This window comes from Athene cunicularia (genome assembly GCF_003259725.1).
Source record: "Athene cunicularia isolate RWA chromosome Z unlocalized genomic scaffold, athCun1 chrZ_part2, whole genome shotgun sequence".
Lineage (NCBI taxonomy): Eukaryota > Metazoa > Chordata > Aves > Strigiformes > Strigidae > Athene > Athene cunicularia.
In genome coordinates this window covers 23,067,430-23,087,682 of record NW_020799143.1, presented here as the reverse complement: position 1 = coordinate 23,087,682, position 20,253 = coordinate 23,067,430, and the positions used below count along the sequence as shown (strand labels likewise).

Here is a 20,253-nt window from a genome sequence, read left to right as displayed (position 1 = left end):
TCGCCACATCCCAATGGAGGTGATAAACAAGATCACAGCCATGGCCCCACCAACCTCTAGAAAGTAGACTCAGTCTTTCCTGGGCGCTGTGGGGTTCTGGAGGATGCACATCCCGAACTACAGCCTGATTGTGAGCCCTCTCTACCACGTAACCCGTAAGAAGAATGATTTTGAATGGGGCCCTGAGCAACAACAATCCTTTGAACAAATTAAGCGGGAGACTACCCAAGCAGTAGCCCTCGGGCCAGTACGGGAAGGGCAGGAGGTTAAGAACATGCTCTACACTGCAGCCAGGGAGAATGGCCCTACCTGGAACCTCTGGCAAAGAGCACCTGGGGAGACCCGAGGCCGACCTCTAGGCTTTTGGAACCGGGGATACAAAGGCTCTGAAGCTAATTATACACCAACTGAGAAGGAGATACTGGCAGCGTACGAAGGAGTTCGGGCTGCCTCAGAAGTGGTCGGCACTGAAACACAGCTCCTCCTGGAACCCGACTGCCGGTGCTGGGGTGGACGTTCAAAGGAAAGGCTTCCTCCACACATCACGAAACAGATGCCATGTGGAATAAATGGGTTGCATTGATAACACAACAGGCTCGAATAGGGAAGCCCAGCTGCCCAGGGATACTAGAGGTGATTACGAACTGGCCAGAGAGCAAAGATTCCGGGATGTCACCAGAACAGGAGGTGACACGTGCTAAGGAGGCCCCACCATATAACGAGCTGCCGGATGAGGAGAAGCGATATGTCCTGTTCACTGATGGGTCGTGTCACATTGTGGGAAAACATCGACGATGGAAGGCTGCTGTGTGGAGTCCCACACGACGGGTCACTGAAGCTGAAGCTGCTGAGGGATAGGGTCAATCGAGCCAGTTCGCAAAGGTGAAAGCCATCCAGCTTGCTTTGGATATTGCTGAGCAGGAAAAGTGGCCGAGGCTCTACCTCTACACCGACTCGGGGGCAGTGGCGAATCCCTGTGGAATGGCTGCAGCAATGGAAGCAGAACAACTGGCAACGTAAGGGTAAAACCATCTGGGCTGCTGAAGTATGGCAGGACATTGCAGCCCGTGTGGCAAACTTCATTGTGAAGGTGCGCCATGTGGATGCCCATGTATCCAAGAGTCGGGCCACTGATGAACATCGACACAACCAGCAGGCAGACCAAGTTGCTAAGATCAGAGTGGCTCAGGTGGACTTGGACTGGCAGCGCAAAGGTGAACTGTTCATAGCCCGGTGGGCCCATGAGACCTCGAGCCACCAAGGTAGAGATGCAACATACAGGTGGGCTTGAAATCGAGTCGCAATGGTGGAAGTAACCACTGGATGGCTGGAAACTTACCCAGCGCCCCACACCACTGCCTGGAACACCCTCCTGGGCCTTGAAACCGAAGTGCAATGTGACAAGTGACATGGCACCCCAGAGAGAACTGAGTCAGACAACGGGACCCACTTTCGAAACAACCTCATAGATGCCTGGGAGGAAGGACACGGCATCGAGTGGGTCTACCATATCCCCTACCACGCACCAGCCTCTGGGAAGATCGAGCGCTACAATGGACTGTTAACAACCACATTAAAAGCACTGCGAGGTGGGACCTTCAAAGACTGGGACACGCATCTATCAAAGGCCACCTGGCTAGTCAACGCAAGAGGATCTGCCAGTCGAGCTGGCCTGGCTCAGTCAAAACCTCCATGTGCTGTAGATGGGGATAAAGTCCCTGTGGTGTGCATGAGGAATATATTGGGAAAAATGGTCTGGTTTAGTCCTGCACCAGGCAAAGGTAAAGGCAAACCCATCCACTGGATTGCTTTTGCCAAAGGGCCTGGGTGTACCTGGTGGGTGATGCAGGACAATGGAGAGGTCCGATGCATACCACAGGGGGACTTGATTCTGGGTGAGAACATGCCGTGAATTGTGCTGTGCCTTTGTTAATTGTTGTTTTGTTATTATTAACTTCTAAATGGCAGCTGGACATGATGCAAATGGTATAAAGGGGTGGATTATGTCCTGGTTCAGCTAGGATAAGGTTAAGTTTTCCTCAGCAGAGAGGGGGAAGGGTTCTCCAGCCAGGTTATACATACCATGCTGATGTGAAATCTGGGTGCGGCAGCACGGGAACTTTTTCCTTTGTTGCTTTGGTCGTGGGGAGCACATGGTGGGCTGTCTCTAACCATTGTGGTATTTCTCTGTATGTCTTTTGTCTTGTTTACTGTTATCGCTGTTTATTGTTGTTATCATTGCTACTGTTGTTGTTCAGATTGTTTATCACACTGTTGTATTAAATGTCTTCTTATTTTAACCCGGGGTTTGTGCCTCACTGCCAGCCTGACCAGCTGAGAGTGAGGGAGGGGCAATGGCAACATGGTCTCCAGTCCCGGCAGGGCTTAAACCACCACAACCTGACATAATTTGAACCAGCTCTGATCTCATCAGTAAACATTAACAGTCTTCGTAGATAAAACTCTCTATGAAAAAAGGTACATTTTAGTTCCATTCAGTTGGGTTTAACCAAACTACAATAAACCACTCAAACCAATGTCAGGCATATCAGATCTGTTAGAGTGCCACTTTCTTATACAAAATAAGATAGATTTAAACATGTATACATAGGCAAATTTTAAGATGAATGTTATCAAAAGCAAAATCAAAAAAACAGATATAGCTTCCCAAAAGATCTAACCTCTGGTAATTCATTGCTTCAATATAATACTGCTTCCAAATTTCTACTACTTTTAACAGAAAAAACCCTACCATTAATTGTAGACAGGGAAAGTTTAATAATAACCTCTGTGGCACTAGATTTGGGAAAGGCTTCCCCTCAGGCAAACTTCCAGAGTAGTTTGAAAACTACAACCAAAGAGTTTCAAGGAATGTAAGATTGAAGACTTCCACAGAAAGTCCCAAGGTTTTTTTTTCAGTTCCTTAGGCACTTTTTAAATAATAGCTGCACCTTCTAAAACATTTAAGAGAGAGATTAATCAAATGAAGAATCCTGCCCAGTTACAAAAGAACACACACATTTCTACATCTTTTCTGTAACTGCAGAGTAGCTAATTGTCTAAACACAGAGCAAGTCATCAGCAGCAAGTATTCTAGCTGAGATCATCCTACTCTTACAGCTCGAATATTCACAAACTGACTGCCTATGAACCTCACTTTCAAAGGAAACAACATACAAAATCATGCTGACTGTCCACTTCTGTGTCCTTACGCTCTTAATATTTTAATCTATTGGCTAGTTTCAACTAGTCAAATTTGACAGAGAAGCAGTGGACTCAAGAGACAAAATAAATATCTAGGTAGTGAAGAAATAACTGAAGGTTACCTACTAACAGAAAGGCTACACTATAATACTTAATTTTCTGTTTGTTGGCCTGCTGAAAAAACATCAAGCTACCTGTTGACTACCCAGGAGTGAGGGGCACCCAGTTGCAGCTGGGTGAAAGGAAAGGTAAGTAGGTCAAGAGGACATTAGTAACATCTCAGGGAATGTGGTTACTCACACTGTGCTTTTACTAAGGCTTGTGCAGGATCATCTGAACAAGAACTGTGGGTGGTCCTACATTACTGAAACAGGCTGAACTAAAGACTGTGAAACCTGAACAAATAGAAAGTTAGTTTTAGAATACACAGATACCAGAATTAGTCAACAAAATAACAGCACAGTATTTTTGGCTAGTGGATAAGCACAACCACCACAGCGACAACTGTTCGACTACAGACATTAAGTAACACCACAATTTCTGTCCCACTAATATTCTCTCCATCATCCCGTGTTTACTCTTCTACATAGTGGTTACTGCAGACAGAAGCAGTACCAGCCAGAATAAACATGAGTAACTTCTACACCACTATAAAAAGTGACTCTGTATGGCAGCTATTGACACTCAGGAAGAACAAGTCAAATCTCTGCATACCAATAACAAACATCCGTGCCCAGCTCAGATATCAATAAAAACAACAAAACAACTTTCTCCTAAAAGGAATGAGTGTTGGATAAACATTCTCATAAAGTAAATATTACAGACTGACTTTCTTCCCTCTCCCAAGAAAAGCAAGGGCCAGAGAGAAAAGGTATGTAATCATACAGCAACCGCTAGGGTGTCAAAGGAAGAAAAAGTAATCCTTAACATGAGAAGTTCTCAACATTTTCTCAACAAGTACTTCAGATTCTTACTTCCTTCCTTCTGAGTCTCAGGAATAAGTATGTTTACTTTTTCAACCTCAGTTTTACACAGAGAGCAGACCTCACTGCTCTAGGTAAGATACAAACAGACGGTCTGGCAAATCTGTGAAGTATAATTTGCCAAGGCCATGGATATTTTGGCAATTAAATTCAGCTCAAAGTTACTGCTCCTGGGTCTAGAAGTGTTTTAGCAATCTGAGGATATCACTAGAGTTCTCCTCGCATGCTTTGTGGCACAAGAATGCAACAAAATGCTACAGAAAAACTAACACCACTTATGAACAGCATCATCTGTTTCCATCACAGTTTAACTAAGGTGTTGCTTTAAGCATGAAATATAATGCCAGAGAAGTGACTGTATCTCACTTTATTAGTGAAAAACATCTGTGCATCATAATGTATTATGAGGTATAGCAATTTCAATTTGAAAATTTTGCTTAAATGGTCTTGCACAATGTGTGATCCAAAGGGTTTTGACTAATGCTATCACTTTTTCACCATGCAGAAATGTCTAGAGCTGTCAGCATGCAACTAAAAGTTACTAGATTTTCTATTTCTAATTCTTTTACAGCTTTCACATTTGTTGACAAATACTGCATCACATCTATCACCTAATGAAATGTCCATTTCCCAACTCTTAGTGACCTTAACCGGTCTGGAAAATGTGAATGTAGTCAGTGCATATAAAATGATGCTTCCCTGGTGTCCTGGTTTCAGCCAGGACAGAATTAACTTTCCTTGGGCTGCGAGGGAGGCCAGCGAAAAGGCCATGTCTGGATCAGTCACTGGAGCATTCAATATCATGTGACATCATGCTCAGTATATAGGCAGACAGTGCTTGTTCACGCCCCGTTTCGGTTTGGGTTTCCCAGTTGGCACAGCAGGATTTCTGGTGGGGTTGAGATCGCTGCTATGGGGACGGGCTGTTTACTGGTTGCCAGTCAGTGAGCCACTGCTGTATTTTACCTGTTTGGACTTACTATTGTTACTGTGGTTTTGTTATTATTATTAAATTATTTTTTTAGTCAACCTACAAATTTCTTTTTCTATTTTTTGTTCCTCCCTTATTTCACCAGGGGGAGGGGGGTGGGGAGAGAAGTAAAGAACTGTCCACCTGGTGACTGGCTACCAGTCAAGTTCAAACCACAACACCTGGAATGGTGTGCATGAAGTATTTCATTGCTGTGTAAATGCATATTTCTAAAAAATTCTACTTACACAGGGATGTTTTCAAAGGCATCTTCAAAATTTTCCTGCAAAAGAAAAAATACACTATTTCAGTCAAATGTGCATATGTTTTGGAACTCTTTCCATAACAAAGCAGAAAGTTATCATTACCAGACAGCACATAATTTTGCAATATACAGTAAAAATTAGAATATTCACAGTCTCCTGTCTTACTGTCATGCTTTCAGCGCAAATTGTTACCCAAACAGATACATGACCTCTTCCTTTTCAGACTCCTGAACTTCCACCATGTATATCATGAGGCAATACAGACATGCCTCAGGAGCTTGCGCAGCACATTTGATGTATCCAGGATACACTACCTGACCAGTATATCTATCACCGAAGAGTCGGGATATTAACTATCGACACCAATTTGATGCAGATAAGCAGACGCTTCTTTATTGATGGCTGGGTGTGCGGGTGAGTGCTCTCACCAACAACGCATACCAGTCACAAGAATCATACAGTTTATATATTATTCAACCATACATATTCAGTAGGTATTCATACATAAACATGAGAATTCATGGCAATCATTATCATACTTCCCTCCTACTTCCGATTCTGCACACTAAAGCTTAGAAATCTCTAGAAATGAATCTGGGGTGTAATTTGGGTCAGTGGTCCATGAGTCCGTGGTCGTGATCTCCCCCTGCTGGAATTACCTATTACCTAGTTTCACTGCTCCTTGGCAGAGATCTGTAAACTATTACAGTTCATTCTCCCCAGTTCTCATTAATCTCAGTTTGTGGCACATCTAAGACCTTATCCAATGTATTCTAGGTAATAAATTACTTCTGTGTCTAGACATCTCTAACAACTTCTAACAGAATTATTTTCAATTATAAATCTAATTGCCTAAGCAGTATCTAGGTGTACCCAGTAAATGATTACTGACCAATTCTTTGGCCTTGGTACAGGGCTATACAGAGGAATTCATAGTAGCATTGGTTTCTGGTTAGATGTGCAAAATGCAAAATAAATGTAAACATGTAAACCTACCAAAATATTTTGTATTCATACTGGAATCAAACATTATTAGTTCTGATTGGTGGCAAATCAGTGACATATCTACACATTAAAAAAAAAATTAAAAAATTAAGTGTTCTGAGAATATAGCTGATATGCAGGTTGACCAGGGTATATATACTAGGATGCATTACAGATAGCATGTATATACAGCCTGATCATGCAGATGTGTGAATAGCTTGGTTCAGACATCCAGAGGATGTCTCCTTCCATCTAGACTCAAATTTCAAATTAAAATAAAGTAAGACATGCACAAACATTAAAATGGTCAGAATGGTTCAGTTCAAGGGTCATATGTTTCTGTATCCAGTTCTAAAATTGGTCTGTAGAATTGTGTAGGAGAAGCAACAGGGCAAACAACCTTCACTCCTACACCTTTCTCTCCACCCTACACTTTCCACTAGCCTTTGGCAACTAAAGAAATTCCAGGCCTTGATATGGTTTGTGCTTCTGGTGATTTTCGTAGATCTCTGTTCCAAGTACTGGCCCAGTCTCCCCTTGATCTCATGTAGGCTTCTTTTTTTATTCATGAGGTCATAACCTTAGTAAGGAATTTCACAGGTCTGCCACCCATTTTGTGCAAAATAATAATTTCTACTTGAACCTAGCACCTACTACCTTCATTTAACAGACCCTAGATCTTGAACTGAAAGACACTGAAGAATGAATTCCTACTTGCTCTTTCCTTGACACTCATGATTCTGAAAACCTTTGTTATATGATCCAAATCATCTCTTTTCCAAGCTAAAGACTACTACCTTACTTGGTCACTCCTCAAACAGAAACTATTTCCTACTGCCCTTTCTGCTCTTTCCATCAGAAAAACTGGAAGCATAGTGGAACAAATTGTTCTAATTTTTAACATAACCCAGGAATAACAATGAGCTGGTGTGCAAAGGACTACAAATACAAATCTCACACAGCATTCTCAGGGTACGTAACCACCAATGACACAAGCACTACAGTGTTTGCATCAAACCTTCAAAAAAAGTTTTCAAACCAAAACCACACTAATAAAAGAAACAAGTGCCTTGCTGAAACCCAACTGCAGCTTGCATCAAGGTCCACTCAGTGGAGATAATGCACACACTCAGAATACTGTTATAGTCACAGGCAATGAGGTAGAGGATTAGTGTCTGAGTGGTACCTACCTTAAGCATGATAATAATGTAAGATTGAAACTAATATTCAGTAATACTTCAGAAGACAGACCTATACTTCATGAATTTTGCACTTCTCAGCAAACTCACCAGAAAATGCAGCTGATAAGTAATCAAACATTTTAATGATGCATTAGATACTGTTCCTCTGCCACAGGATAAATTCAGCAATACACTATGTGACTGTGATCCACCCGCCAGAAAATGTTACTTCACTTGCATACTGAGGAAAAAACTTCTCTTCAGAAGAAAAAACAAACTGCTGCAAAAGGACAGGACTTTTATCATCCTTCACAGATAGACTGCGCTACTGCATCAGCTTTGAACTACTGCAATCACTTTGTTCTTTATTGCCTGCAGCTGCCACTGCCAAGGAGTAACATGAATGTATTCAAAGAAATATTATTAACAGACTGCCCAAATGCTCTCTTTAAAGCTAAATTTACCAGCCAACAATACTACAGCAGTCAGAACAAGACCTACTGTGAAGAATACAGGAATCAACTTAGAAGGCACCAGTAAAATGAAGCCTGATCTGAAGAGAGCTGGTTTTGAAAAGCTGAACAGAAACCAACAGAAGCCAACAGAAACCAAACATCTTGAAGAGAATGCCTTTCTGTTACCCATGTATTACTCCAGACACTGATAGAAGCCATCAATCTAATAAAGCGCATTCTGAACACTGTTTGCTTCCCTGAACGACTTCTAGACACAAGAGGGGAAATTCAGCAAAATAAATAACAAAATGCACTAATTATCTTTTTTAGCACACCTCCCCTTTTCCTAAGAGAACAAACTTGACAAGCAAAAGCCAAGGTACTGCCAACTGTCAGGTATTTATAAAGAACAGTAACAATCAAACATTTACACCCAGTGAAAACGCCTGTGACATCAACCTCTTGCCTGCTCTTTAAAACCTGAGAGCAGTAGCTATGTACAAGAAAGGGAGGAGATAATTCACACTCTGTCTAAGTATGGGCCTACTCTATCTGGCTCCCACTGAATTTTTCTCCCTGTTACTCACACTGCTCAAATGCATGTCTAAACATTTAGAAGATTAAGTACAACCCTGGCATTTTTTCCTGTATACCAAAGCATAGGGAGTAATCACAGCCTGTCAAGAGACTCCTCAAGGGAGCTAAAACCAACATTGCTGAAGGTGGCTACTTCTATGCTGATTTTTAAAAAAAAAAAAACAGTTTTTCTGAAGTTCTCCATGACTTCTCATTCCTCCTGCATGCAAAACAGGTATTGAATTTGACATCTTGTTCTTGTTTCCTTAATTATCTCACACATGTTTGTAGTTGGCTCTACACACTCTCTTGGATTCCCTATGTATAAAGTTGAATGCACTAAAAGAGAAGCATAGCCATTTTCTACTCCATTCCATACCCATTACAGCAAAAAATCATCCTAAATTCTAAGGGAAAAGACTGCAATTGAAGTACCCAGAACAGCTCCTCCCGGATTAGCTTCTGGTATTCATCATGTCCCTCACAAGATATAAAAGATTTCAGAAGTACTCAGAGCATGTTCACTTTTCTCCAGTAGTCTGTTAAATTTTACTTGTAAATTAAGTCTCTTCAAGAAAAGAAAAAAAAGTAAGACTGAAGTATTGCATAAAATACAGAGTATCTTGACAACTTCAGACTGTATATAATATACACAATACACACATATAGGTATGCATATAATATATATTATGTCAATTAAGAAAAGAATAATCAGGTGATTGATATAAGTTTATCCATTCCTCCGAGTACAGAAGCAGCCTAAAAACGTGGACAGACACGTTTTTACACATTTGGTTAAAGCCTAAGTAAGGTTCCCATCTTCAACTGCTTCATGCCAACACTGTAACTTCCAGTTGACACAGCTGAAATGCCATAATCAATTTCCAGAAGTACCTGTTCATTTTCATCTACAGCAAAACAGATTATTTAATTCAAGATAGACAGTTTTACTTAGCACTGATAACATGCTGTGTACAAGTTCCTTCAAGCCTAAAGTTGTGTGCAACTAAATCAGACATATTTGTGAGCTCTACACGTTAATGGTGTTAGCATAGGAATACAATTTCCTTTATTTACATGGCTGGACAGACTTGACAGAGACTGAGGTTAATGCAGTCCTTTATTCATTTCCTTCACCTGACCCGGGTCCATCCTGCAGCAAATCCCAAAGGCACTGCTCCAGAATATCCTTGTTGTAACAACCACACACACACATATTCAGCAGAAACATTCAGGAAATACAAACTGCAGTTAAATCCCCACAAAAAGGGCAATATAGCGCTTTTTTTTTTTTTTTCCCCGCAGATATTCTACTCAGAAAAATAAATATATTAACATTTAAGTCGGTACACAGAGAAACAGCTTAACAACCATGTTTCTCAGTGCATGATGCTGGCTAATGCTACAATCCACTGATTTTTATTGCACCTGCTTCAGAGAACACGACAATCCAAGAATTTAAAACACAGGAATGCAAGTAAAACCGTCACTAGATGGCATGACAAAAACAAATTCAGACTTTTCTACAAATGTGAGAAAAAGTTTGGCACAAGATTTGACAAAATAAAGCTGTCTCAAAATTATTTTTCTTGAATTTTATGATCTTCATTTTTTTCCTGGTTGATTATTGTACTATTTCACATCTCTTTGATGCATCACTTTCAAGATGTGAGCATGTTTGAAAAGAATTAATTTTACACAACTTAGAGATACTCAGGTTTTGCAAATCCAAGGTCAACATCAGAGACATAGATGGATACAGTGTATTACTGCAGAAAACCTGACCAGACTTACTGTACTATTTAGCAACGAGAGGAGAAACCATACACAGCAAACCACAATCCACCTTCAAAGCCTCATCAAAAACAGTGTGAAAGACCCTTAGTATAGAATGTTTATCAGTGACTGTACTGTTGTTCTAGTACACTGGTAACAAGTGGAAGTAACTGCTTGCCATGATTATTACAGAAATCCTAGCATCAAAAGTGAACTCTCCTTTCTGTCGGAAGTCATTTAGCTTCAAGCAATTTCTAGATGGTATCCTGCGACTCTCTGTAAATTGTCTTAAGTTTACTAATATTTTTGGTCAAACTAAATGTTTAAACATTTGCTTTTTCTCAAAGTGAAGTAGACAAACTTGGCCAATCTAAACTATTTCTTTAAAATACAGATTTATGACAAGATATGATTACCATATAAGGTATTAACCATCTAGATTCTGTCCTATGACATTAGAAAACCAAGTCCAATAGTATCTAGGAACACTAGCCATGATTTGGAGTCCATTCTAGATGGGGGTGGGGAACCTTATCTCAAAAATATCAACATAACATCAATAAGGCTGCACACTGATTCAACAGACAATTGAGACCACAGAAGATAATGGGGAAATAATACTAGTCAGAATTAAATACTGTTGCTATAATACATTTACCTGTCTAGTCACAGCTTTATTTTGTAGGTACTAAATAAAGCACAGTTTTAAGGGAAGATTTAAAGAATATAAACTTAACAGTACCTTCCCTCCCTGGAAAGCCCACATATTAACATATCGCAAAGCATGGGAATCTATGAAGACAGTTATGTATTTCGCAAGCACATACATTGTGATGCGTTTAGTCCTGATGTTTTTGTCCAGATTTCAATTCTAGTATGGGTACATCTATTTTTATCCTCTTGTCTTCTGTAATTCAGCCCCATAACATCCTTATCCAAAAAAAAAAAAACAAAACAAAAAAACACAGCAAACCCAGTCTCTGTCAACAGCCATGCTGCCCTGCATCTGCCTGTGGGAAGCCCTGTCATCAGTATTGAAATCAGTGGCTGGATTCTATGTAAAGAGGCTTCACTAAGAGGTCTGAATTTCTAAACCCAATGGAAACAATAACACATCTTGCACTACATTCACATGAAAATTATTCTGTATAAGGATTCATCTCACAGGAGTTCAGAGAGTTTAAACAAAACTTAGTTACTGACAAGGTCAGAAGCAGCTTTCTAAAGTCAGGGGAGATGCATCCCATTCCCTGTGGCTAAAACTGTTCAGAGACAGTTGAAAGGGCAATGGCATACCCATTGCATGTTGGGGTATGGACTAAATCTCTTTTTCCTTGTTAATGTTGAATACAGAAAAAAACCCCATGATTATGGAAAAAGAATGGGTGACGTATAAGAAGAAACTGACCTACAACATGCATAGTATGAACTAAGAATATGAAAGAGGATTTCCATACAATTTTTGTTTCTACAACAGAACTAGTTTCCAGATAGTTTCTGTAAATCAGTAGTCACCACACAGTTTTATTACCAAATGGGTCAGAATATTTTAAAAAATAAAAATCTGAACAAAATCTAAGTACATACACTTTTTTGTTTTCCTTTTCTATTATGCAACTTCGTAAATATGCATTTCTCCTTAGCCTTAACCAAGACTACACTAAAAATAATTTAGAGAAACTTCTAGGTAAAAATTTTACACTCCAGGACCAGGGCAGTGACAAGTTAAAATCACTGTGCGTTTAAAACTTACTGCACATTACAGCAACAAGCAAGCTCCTAAGAATATTACTCAAAGATATGGAAGGACAGCATACAATCTCTCCCCTTAGTTGACTTGACTGAACTGAGAACTGCTAACAGAGGCTGGAAAGTCTCCTGAGCAAATAGCAATGAAATTAGCAAAACTCTCAGATGTGCAGCTACATGGGAGCATGGCTGATGCTAGGTCCAGTTTTCTACTCAAGCATTTTGCATCTGCATTACAGAAATATTGAGATTTTCTTAGTCTTTCAAGTGAACCCTGAAACTTTAGCCAAAGAATTTCTATAACAGCCCAGAGCTACCACCACAGCAAGCAGCAAATACATGAAAGATTTTGGTTATTGTAAACTGGTTAACATGACACCAATCCTAGGGGGAAAAAAAACCCCAACCAACAAATAACAACAAACAAAAAACCCCCACCAACCACCATAGAAAAAAAAAAAAAAAAGGCTAAACCAAAAACAACCTGCAAAACTTATTTAACTAATAAAAGAATTAGAGCAGAGTTGACATGGTTTGAAAAAAGGGATGGTTTGAGAAAATTTAAAGCCTGGTTTGATTGAAGGGGCTGTAGTGACAAATACTTTGGACTTCACAAGCCCTTCTTCTTTTAGATGCTCCACTGATCTAGTTTTTAAAAGGTATCTGATAAAACATGCATTTTACTGAGAATTAGCTGAGTAAACAAGAGGAAAAACAGTTGCTGGTGGAAGACTGTAATTAAATTGTTTCTAACAGAATTTCTCCAAGGCTTCTTTCTGTTCAATACAAATTCTAATCAATACTCTCGAAAAGAACATAATGCTAATGAAATGTTCAGCCATAAAGAATTAGTGGAATACAAATCAAGAATAACAAAAATACACTCCCTTTAAGTGACTGGGATCAGTAAGTCAGTCTCAAATGAGGAGTTGCACAAAATTATGTAAAAAAAAAGAAAGAAATCATACATACAGTTTGAGGTTGTATAATGGAAAGCAACAATTCTAAGAAAGACTGAAAGGTCATTCTGACAAAAAATTCTGGATTAATTCCTGTTATTAATGTGATCCTCAATCAGCAAACAGTAGAAAACAGAAAGTTTTAGCATCCAACACCAATACAATAAAAACTGCAAGATTTTGTACTTTCCTAGAGTTCAGCCATCTTGAATGTTGATAAATATGTAAGATATAAAAAAAAAAAAAAATCCCATGAAAAGAGTTCAAGAAGTAGAACACATGACTTATTGTAATAGCTACTTAAAAAAAATGAATCTTTTTAATTCACCAAATGAAGGACAGCAAAGTACTTACTACCTCTGGCTCATATAAAGAACTCACAGAAACAAAATCAGTACCAGGCAAAACCTCTTCAGTTTCTTGTAAACATTAGCTTTTATCATGCCTTTTTTCTGCTATGTCAAATTCACATTTTTCAGACAAACTGCTAACTACTAGAGCACACCAGAGAGAAAAACCACAGACACTGTCTTTCATGGGACCAAATTAAGAGTCTGAAAAGCACACATTACAGTTCACCTAAACACTAAAGACTAGGGGTTTGACACCAGCCAAGTTTCATGAAACTGACAGCTTTTGTTACACAAGGAGCAATTATCTGTAGTTATTAAGAATGTGTTTGAATCATCTTACAGGCTATGACTTGAATCAAAGATGCTTTTACACTGCCAAACCTACTGTTAGAATTCCTTTCACAGAATCAAAGCAATAATGCAGGTATAGACTCCTTTTCAAGTAGTTTCTGAATACTGCTCTTTCCCAAAGCAGTATTCAGAAGCATGCCCATTGTCCCTATAAGGTCTCTTTTCCAGAGGTTACATGGATTTGTTCTTGTTTCTTTAACACACACCTGCCCCCTCCCCAAACCATTCCACTGAAGCATCAAGTATCAGAAATGACTACTTCACAAAAAGAATGATAGAGATGAACAACACTGCAAGCTCACTGGTCTAAAGTTGTGAAAGCTCAGCTTGTAATACTGCTTAGTTAGAAATAAGTACTTCCAGTAAGGAAAATGGGGTTTTTTGATTCATCTGCAGTAAGAGAAGTGTGGTAATATATCTACATCTACAGACTTCAGATAGAACATGTACAAACTAAAAAAAGAAAAAGTAATTCAGAGAACTTGATCTATGAAACATAATCTGTTAAGGACACCTTTCCTGTGTGCTAACAATTGGATGATTATGTCACATAAGGTCAAATTCAACTGTTGCTTAAATAGGCAATCCATGATAAAACATTACCTAGGACTGCATATTCTTCCAGATGTTAAGAGAAAGTAATTCCCAGCACTACAGCAGGATCCAGAAACTAATGTGTCAGTTATCTTGAGATAATTCATAAAGCATTGATGTAAATAAATGGCATTTTTATGAGCCAAGTAAAATTCAGATTGCATTTCAAAAATATACTTTTCACATCCTAATACTTATTCAAAACTGAGAATACTTTGGACTATAAAGAGCTTTAAAATCTCAACTTTTTAGTTACACTTCATATGACTTGATATAGTAATTTCTTATAGAAAAAGGCAGTCCACAACTAGCAGAAAAGTAACCTGGGAATTAAACTACATCTTAGTGCTTACTGTCAAAAAACCCCCAAACATATGAGAGAAAAGGTGTTTCGATGCTGCCCTGGCAGAGAAACAAATCAGGGGAGCAAAGGGAGTGTTACATCTTAATAAAACAACAGAAGAAGGGTTGCAAAAGAATGGGAGGAATTGATGAAGGAACTGGGAAAGCTGACAGAGTGACCCTGAAGAAGCAACACTGCAATTAAACAGGAAAAACTGAGTTAAAAGCGAGGTATGACACCATAAGACCATCAAGCATGGAAATACAAAGGTAAGTGCACAGGAACAAAAGCTGCTAATTGAAGCAACGAGAGAACTACCCGAACTACGAGTGAGCGCTCCTCATTAACACAGTAAACCCCCCCCCTCGAGTAGGAAAAAGTCCCCTACAAGAAAAGCCCCTTCCTCATTGAACCTGCGCAGTTAAAATAGAGGATACTGTGACTTTAAATCAAGACGAGGCGTGTTATTAAAAGTGGTAAGAAACTAACCAATGCTCACTAACAGAAAACATGTTGTAGTTTGAAGTGTATAAATACGTCCCTTGCCTGTGTGCCGAGGGCTAGATTTGTGGAGTCACCACCTAATCATCCCTACGCAGACACGGCATTACAAGTATCTCGACTCTATGCATGCCGGATAACCCTGATTTTTTGGGACAACAGAAGATATTCCCAACCCTTCTCCGTCATCTACACATGCTACACTGTGACACCGGATCCTGGTATTAACGACTGGTAGCCAAGGAACGGAAACCATTGAAAAACACTCAGTTCAAAGGGGAAGGAGACGATGTAGCTGTTACAAAAGAGGAAAACGATTTCCCCTTCCCAGAGACAGAAATAGCCTTCAGGCAGCAAGAACTGAATTGAAATGCACAAGTTCTGTCCTACTCAGTACAACCAATTTTTACATGAAAACTAAAAAATGAAATTCACTTCTCTAAAGGAAAAAAAAGCACATATTTTCATGCTTACATATTATTTAAACTTACCGCTTTGAACTATAAATATAACCCATCTGTTTTATAAAAATGGTTCTCAAGGATAGTTGCATAAAATATCAGTGTTTTTCCAAAAAGCTGAGTAAACTCACTGGTGGCTGTTTGAGAGGACCTGTGTTTTTCTAGATGTTTTTCACTGCAGATAAAGAACGTCAGCTGTCAGATGCCAAAGATCAAACCCAGAAGTTTGGACTTACTTATTCAAATTTAATCTACGTAGAACAGTATGCCACATGCAAGACCTTTACTAATGTGGGTGACTTGGTCTGGGGTCATGCTTTAACAAAAAAAACAAAACAAAACCAAGCACATTCCAAAAAAACAAAACAGGAGTTGGTAATGTAGAACCCAGTTTTACTGGAAATTTGGTTAACTAAAGAGTTGCTGAACAGTTAGCAATCCAAACTTCAGTGTCATTTAGCTCAAAAATTAGATGCCAGTACCCACAAGAACAAAGGTTTCTCCATTAGTCTGGAGAGCAGTGGCCTTTTAAATGCAGCTGGTCACCCCAAAATTTCCAGGAGACATATGAAAATCTAGTCTTAAAAAATCCACCTTCCATTTTTTACTGAGAACAGATGTTTGTCATTAAAGTACCTGCCATAATTAAATGCAACTAACCAACATGTTTTTAGAAGTGGACAATTCCTACTTTGTCTTCAGCTGCATGCAATCCAGACAATTCTTAAACAGCATACCAGCCACCCTGTATAAACCAGGGCAGGACTGAGAATGAACATCAACTGAGGGGATTATATGCAGCAATGTCAGCTGCTGTGGGTTGGACTGGTTACATACCAAAGGGAGCAACAAGATGAAGGTTTTTCTGAACCTACTCCCAAAGGCAGGGCACAAAGCAGTCACACTTTAGTGAACTGACAGTCTTGCTTGTTCTGAACATAACTGGCTGAGCTTGTGCTGTTTTAAATTGACACCTCTCCCTCCTGACTTGAAAGTGGAAATAAGCAGATTCAGTTACACACTCAGCAAGTAAAGGATCATAATATACTTCACTTTAATTGACATGCAAATGGCTGCTGTCAACAGTTATTCATGTTCAGATTCATATCCAACATTTTGCACATAAAAGCAAGAGTACAGTTTCAGTTAAAGTTGGCTAAATACCAAGTTGGCTTCCCTTACTGTTTACACTGGCACCTTCCTGCTATTTGACCTGCAGTTGTTTTTGCACAAAGAGCACTTCTAAGAGGCAGAGGAACAGGGTAGCTAAATAGAACTTCATTGCTGCAATAAAAAGCTTTTTTCTCCATTTTTAAGTTACTTGACCGTCTTTCCTGCTCATCGCACACACACACACCCTTGGACAGCCCTGAGTCCAAAGGAGTGTCATGGAGGTTTATATTTGTTTGTGAGTGGCACCAGAGAAGAAAAAAAAAAAAACAAACCACACCACACAAAAACCACCAAAACACACAACAAAACAAGAAAACCACATATTCAATCAGAAATTCAGAGTCCAGTACAAATGCATCGAAGTACACTCCTCACTGAAAAAAATCTCTGCAGAGATTGTGTATGTCACTTCTTAATTAAATTAATTGGACAAAACTAACTGCCAAGCAATTCTAAACTGAAAGGCAAATATAAACATGCACCTTGGCTGGATACATCTTCCTTTCTATACTGTAGGAAAAGTGATTTGAGAAGAATGTAAAGGCAACTAAGGAGATTGAGAAGGTAGAGACAATACACAACCATTCTTCTCAAAACAGACTTTACAGAAGGGAAGACAATGTAAGCTTGTCCTCTCTAGCCATAGGAAAGATTATTTTTTCAAATTAATTCTTCTTGCAGCAGACATGCCTCTGAATCTTGTAAGAACTTTATGTCAAGCTCATTAACAACAACTTTGGTGTCATCATTCAAACATTTCACAGAAATTACATAAAAAACCCCATTAAAATCAAAAGGAACTTTAGTATATTATTTATTATGTCCAAGAAGTGCTAAGACCCTTGTTACATGTTTCTAGACCTAATTCTTCTTAACCATAACCAATAATACGAGGTATGTCTGTTATTTTCCAGGACACTGAACACAGCATGGATGAGATACCACTGATGAAAGACAAAGCTGGTAAAGACTTTGCTACTTGCAGCAATATATATTTAGCCAACTTCCACCAGCTTCCAAAGACTATTCAGTTCATTTTTTTTTTCCATTCAGCAGAAGAGGTAAAGACACAGTGAGAGGTTTCAGAGATACAAACAGAGGGTACAGACACTAACTGAAAGTAAGACATTAACTAGAGCATCAGAAACAGAACAAGTGTTTACTCTCTTAACTGTCTTCTATACTGCTAAGGCATGAGCAACTGGAAAGTCACTAGTCTCCCTGCGACTCAAATCAAAAAGCTTGGTCTTACAAATTCTGGCAAAGTTAGTATTTCACAGCTAGTCACATTTCACCCATTCTAATTCAGAACTGGCCACATCTCAAGTTTAACTTTCCATAACTGGCTAACTTTCACAGAAACTTCAATTCAGTCTAAACAAAGGACCACTAGACAGTTTGCCGCTAAGAAAACAGTATCACTTCAAAAGATACAATTCTAGTGCATAAGGAGGTAAGATGCCTGCTTGCACTGATTTGAGTCAACACAACCTACCACATAAAAGTAACTATGAAGAGGAAAGAAAAACACAGTTGGAAGATCGATTTGACAAACGCCAGACAGTATATCTGTGCTCTTTTTGGAGCTGAAGAATCCCAATTCTACCCCTCATGAGGGTAGATCTGTTCAGCAGTCTCACCTAACGTTCCCACCTTCATCCCCACATTTCACTTTCCTGATATGGATGATGAGGCAAACCCTGACAGTTTTCATCTAAGCTGCCTTATGCGTTATGTTACAGTGGGACACTCAAAATAAAATAAAAAACTCCAACTTAGTAGAATTGAAAGTGAACAGCCAGTGTAGGAAGATCTCTAATTCAGTACTGAAAGATTTTCAGTTTGCCAACTGAAAATGTTTCTCCATCAGCTGGAAGAGAGGCAAGAAGTGAATAAGAAAGAAAAGTTCCTTAAATCACTTGTTCAATACAAACAGCCTTTGATAGGTAAGAACAGTATATAGTTAACTTTACCCACTTCCTGCTTCCGCATTAGATACGTTGCCATCATGACTACTGATGAATTATCTGGCAAAAGCTGTTATTGTACAGCAAATAAAAATGTTTTCCATTGCTGTTTCTTTCATTATTTGAATGCTACAACTTCTATTTTTCCTCTGCTAAACTTCTTTGTTTGTAAGTGTAAGCATTTGTTACTAAACCAACATTTCAAAAACCTGAAATCCTTAGATATCAATAACAAGTTTATTCATAACCAATTACACCTCCTCCAATCAAATGCATTCTTTTCAGTGGGAGTGCTGTTAGCTGCAAGTGAACTGAGCTGTTGACCCAGCTGACCGACATTAGAGACAGCAAAAAACCTCAATCAACCAGTACTCAAGAACAGAGACAGAGGGCTAAAGAACTAGGAGTTAAAACAAAAAGCAAGAGGAAAGTACTAAACACAAATATCTAATGCTGAAATGGAGTATAAATCAAGACCATTTCAAAGGTCTTAAGCCACCAGTCAAAACATGTGGTAGAAGTAAGAATAGCTCTACCTTTCAAGCAATGTGAAAATGTGCATATTACTTGACAGATAAGGCTGAATCTCATAATAAAGAGAGTATGGAAAATCAAAAATACACTACTATGTGTCAAAAAAAAAAAAAGCTCAAAAGAGAAACAAATGCCATCACTTTCACTAGATGCAAGGGTATCAGCTGTGCTTTGATGGCATAATGCTTGATGCCATAGCTGTAGGCTTTGGAACTCTTCTAGTATAATTTTTTTAAAGGGCAACTGGTGTCTTATCTACCACAAAGAATTTCATAGCTTTTTCACAGCAGTTGTCATACTTCCACTGACTTCCTCATCTCATTCACACAACAATGTGCTTCATAGGTTGTTTTTTTTTTTAAAAAAAAAGCACAGATTAGGCCAACTAGGAAAATAAGAACTGCTTATGTCATAGCTATCCTGAAATCCACTGTAAAAAAGGACTGCATGATCAGCATAAGAGTGCTGTTAAAGCATTCACATACTTCAGACAGGTTCTATTATTGTTGCTTGGTATTTGGTACAACTAGAAGCAGTTTAAAAACAGGACTCAATTTTTAAATAATAAACTTCCAGTTTTATCTTATGTAATGACACACCAACAGCACATCTGAACAGCATGAGAAGTCTCTGAAGTATAACATCAACTGTAGTTTCCATGAAGAGGAAAGTCATCTTAGGAAAGTGCAAGCAAGAGGAGTATCAGTGCTTTCCATCAGTCATTAGATAAAATTTTTAAAATGTATCAGAATTACCAATAATATTACAGTTAATATTATCAATATCATTATACAGCTAATAATACAAGAGTTAGCATCAAGTTCTTTTAGCCTTGGGCATAAGAAATTTGTCACGGTTTGGGGGGGGGGGGGG

The 20,253-nt window shown here is 38.9% G+C and overlaps 1 protein-coding gene across 1 annotated transcript in view; it reads right to left on the bottom strand.

Annotated features, from left to right (window-relative positions):
* TTC39B (tetratricopeptide repeat domain 39B) overlaps positions 1 to 20,253 on the bottom strand; it is a 70,340-nt gene that overhangs the window by 47,815 nt on the left and 2,272 nt on the right. The window contains exon 2 of the mRNA XM_026866242.1: positions 5,406 to 5,440. The gene's annotated coding sequence lies outside the window, so the exon portion shown is untranslated. The remainder of the gene's footprint in view (positions 1 to 5,405; positions 5,441 to 20,253) is intronic.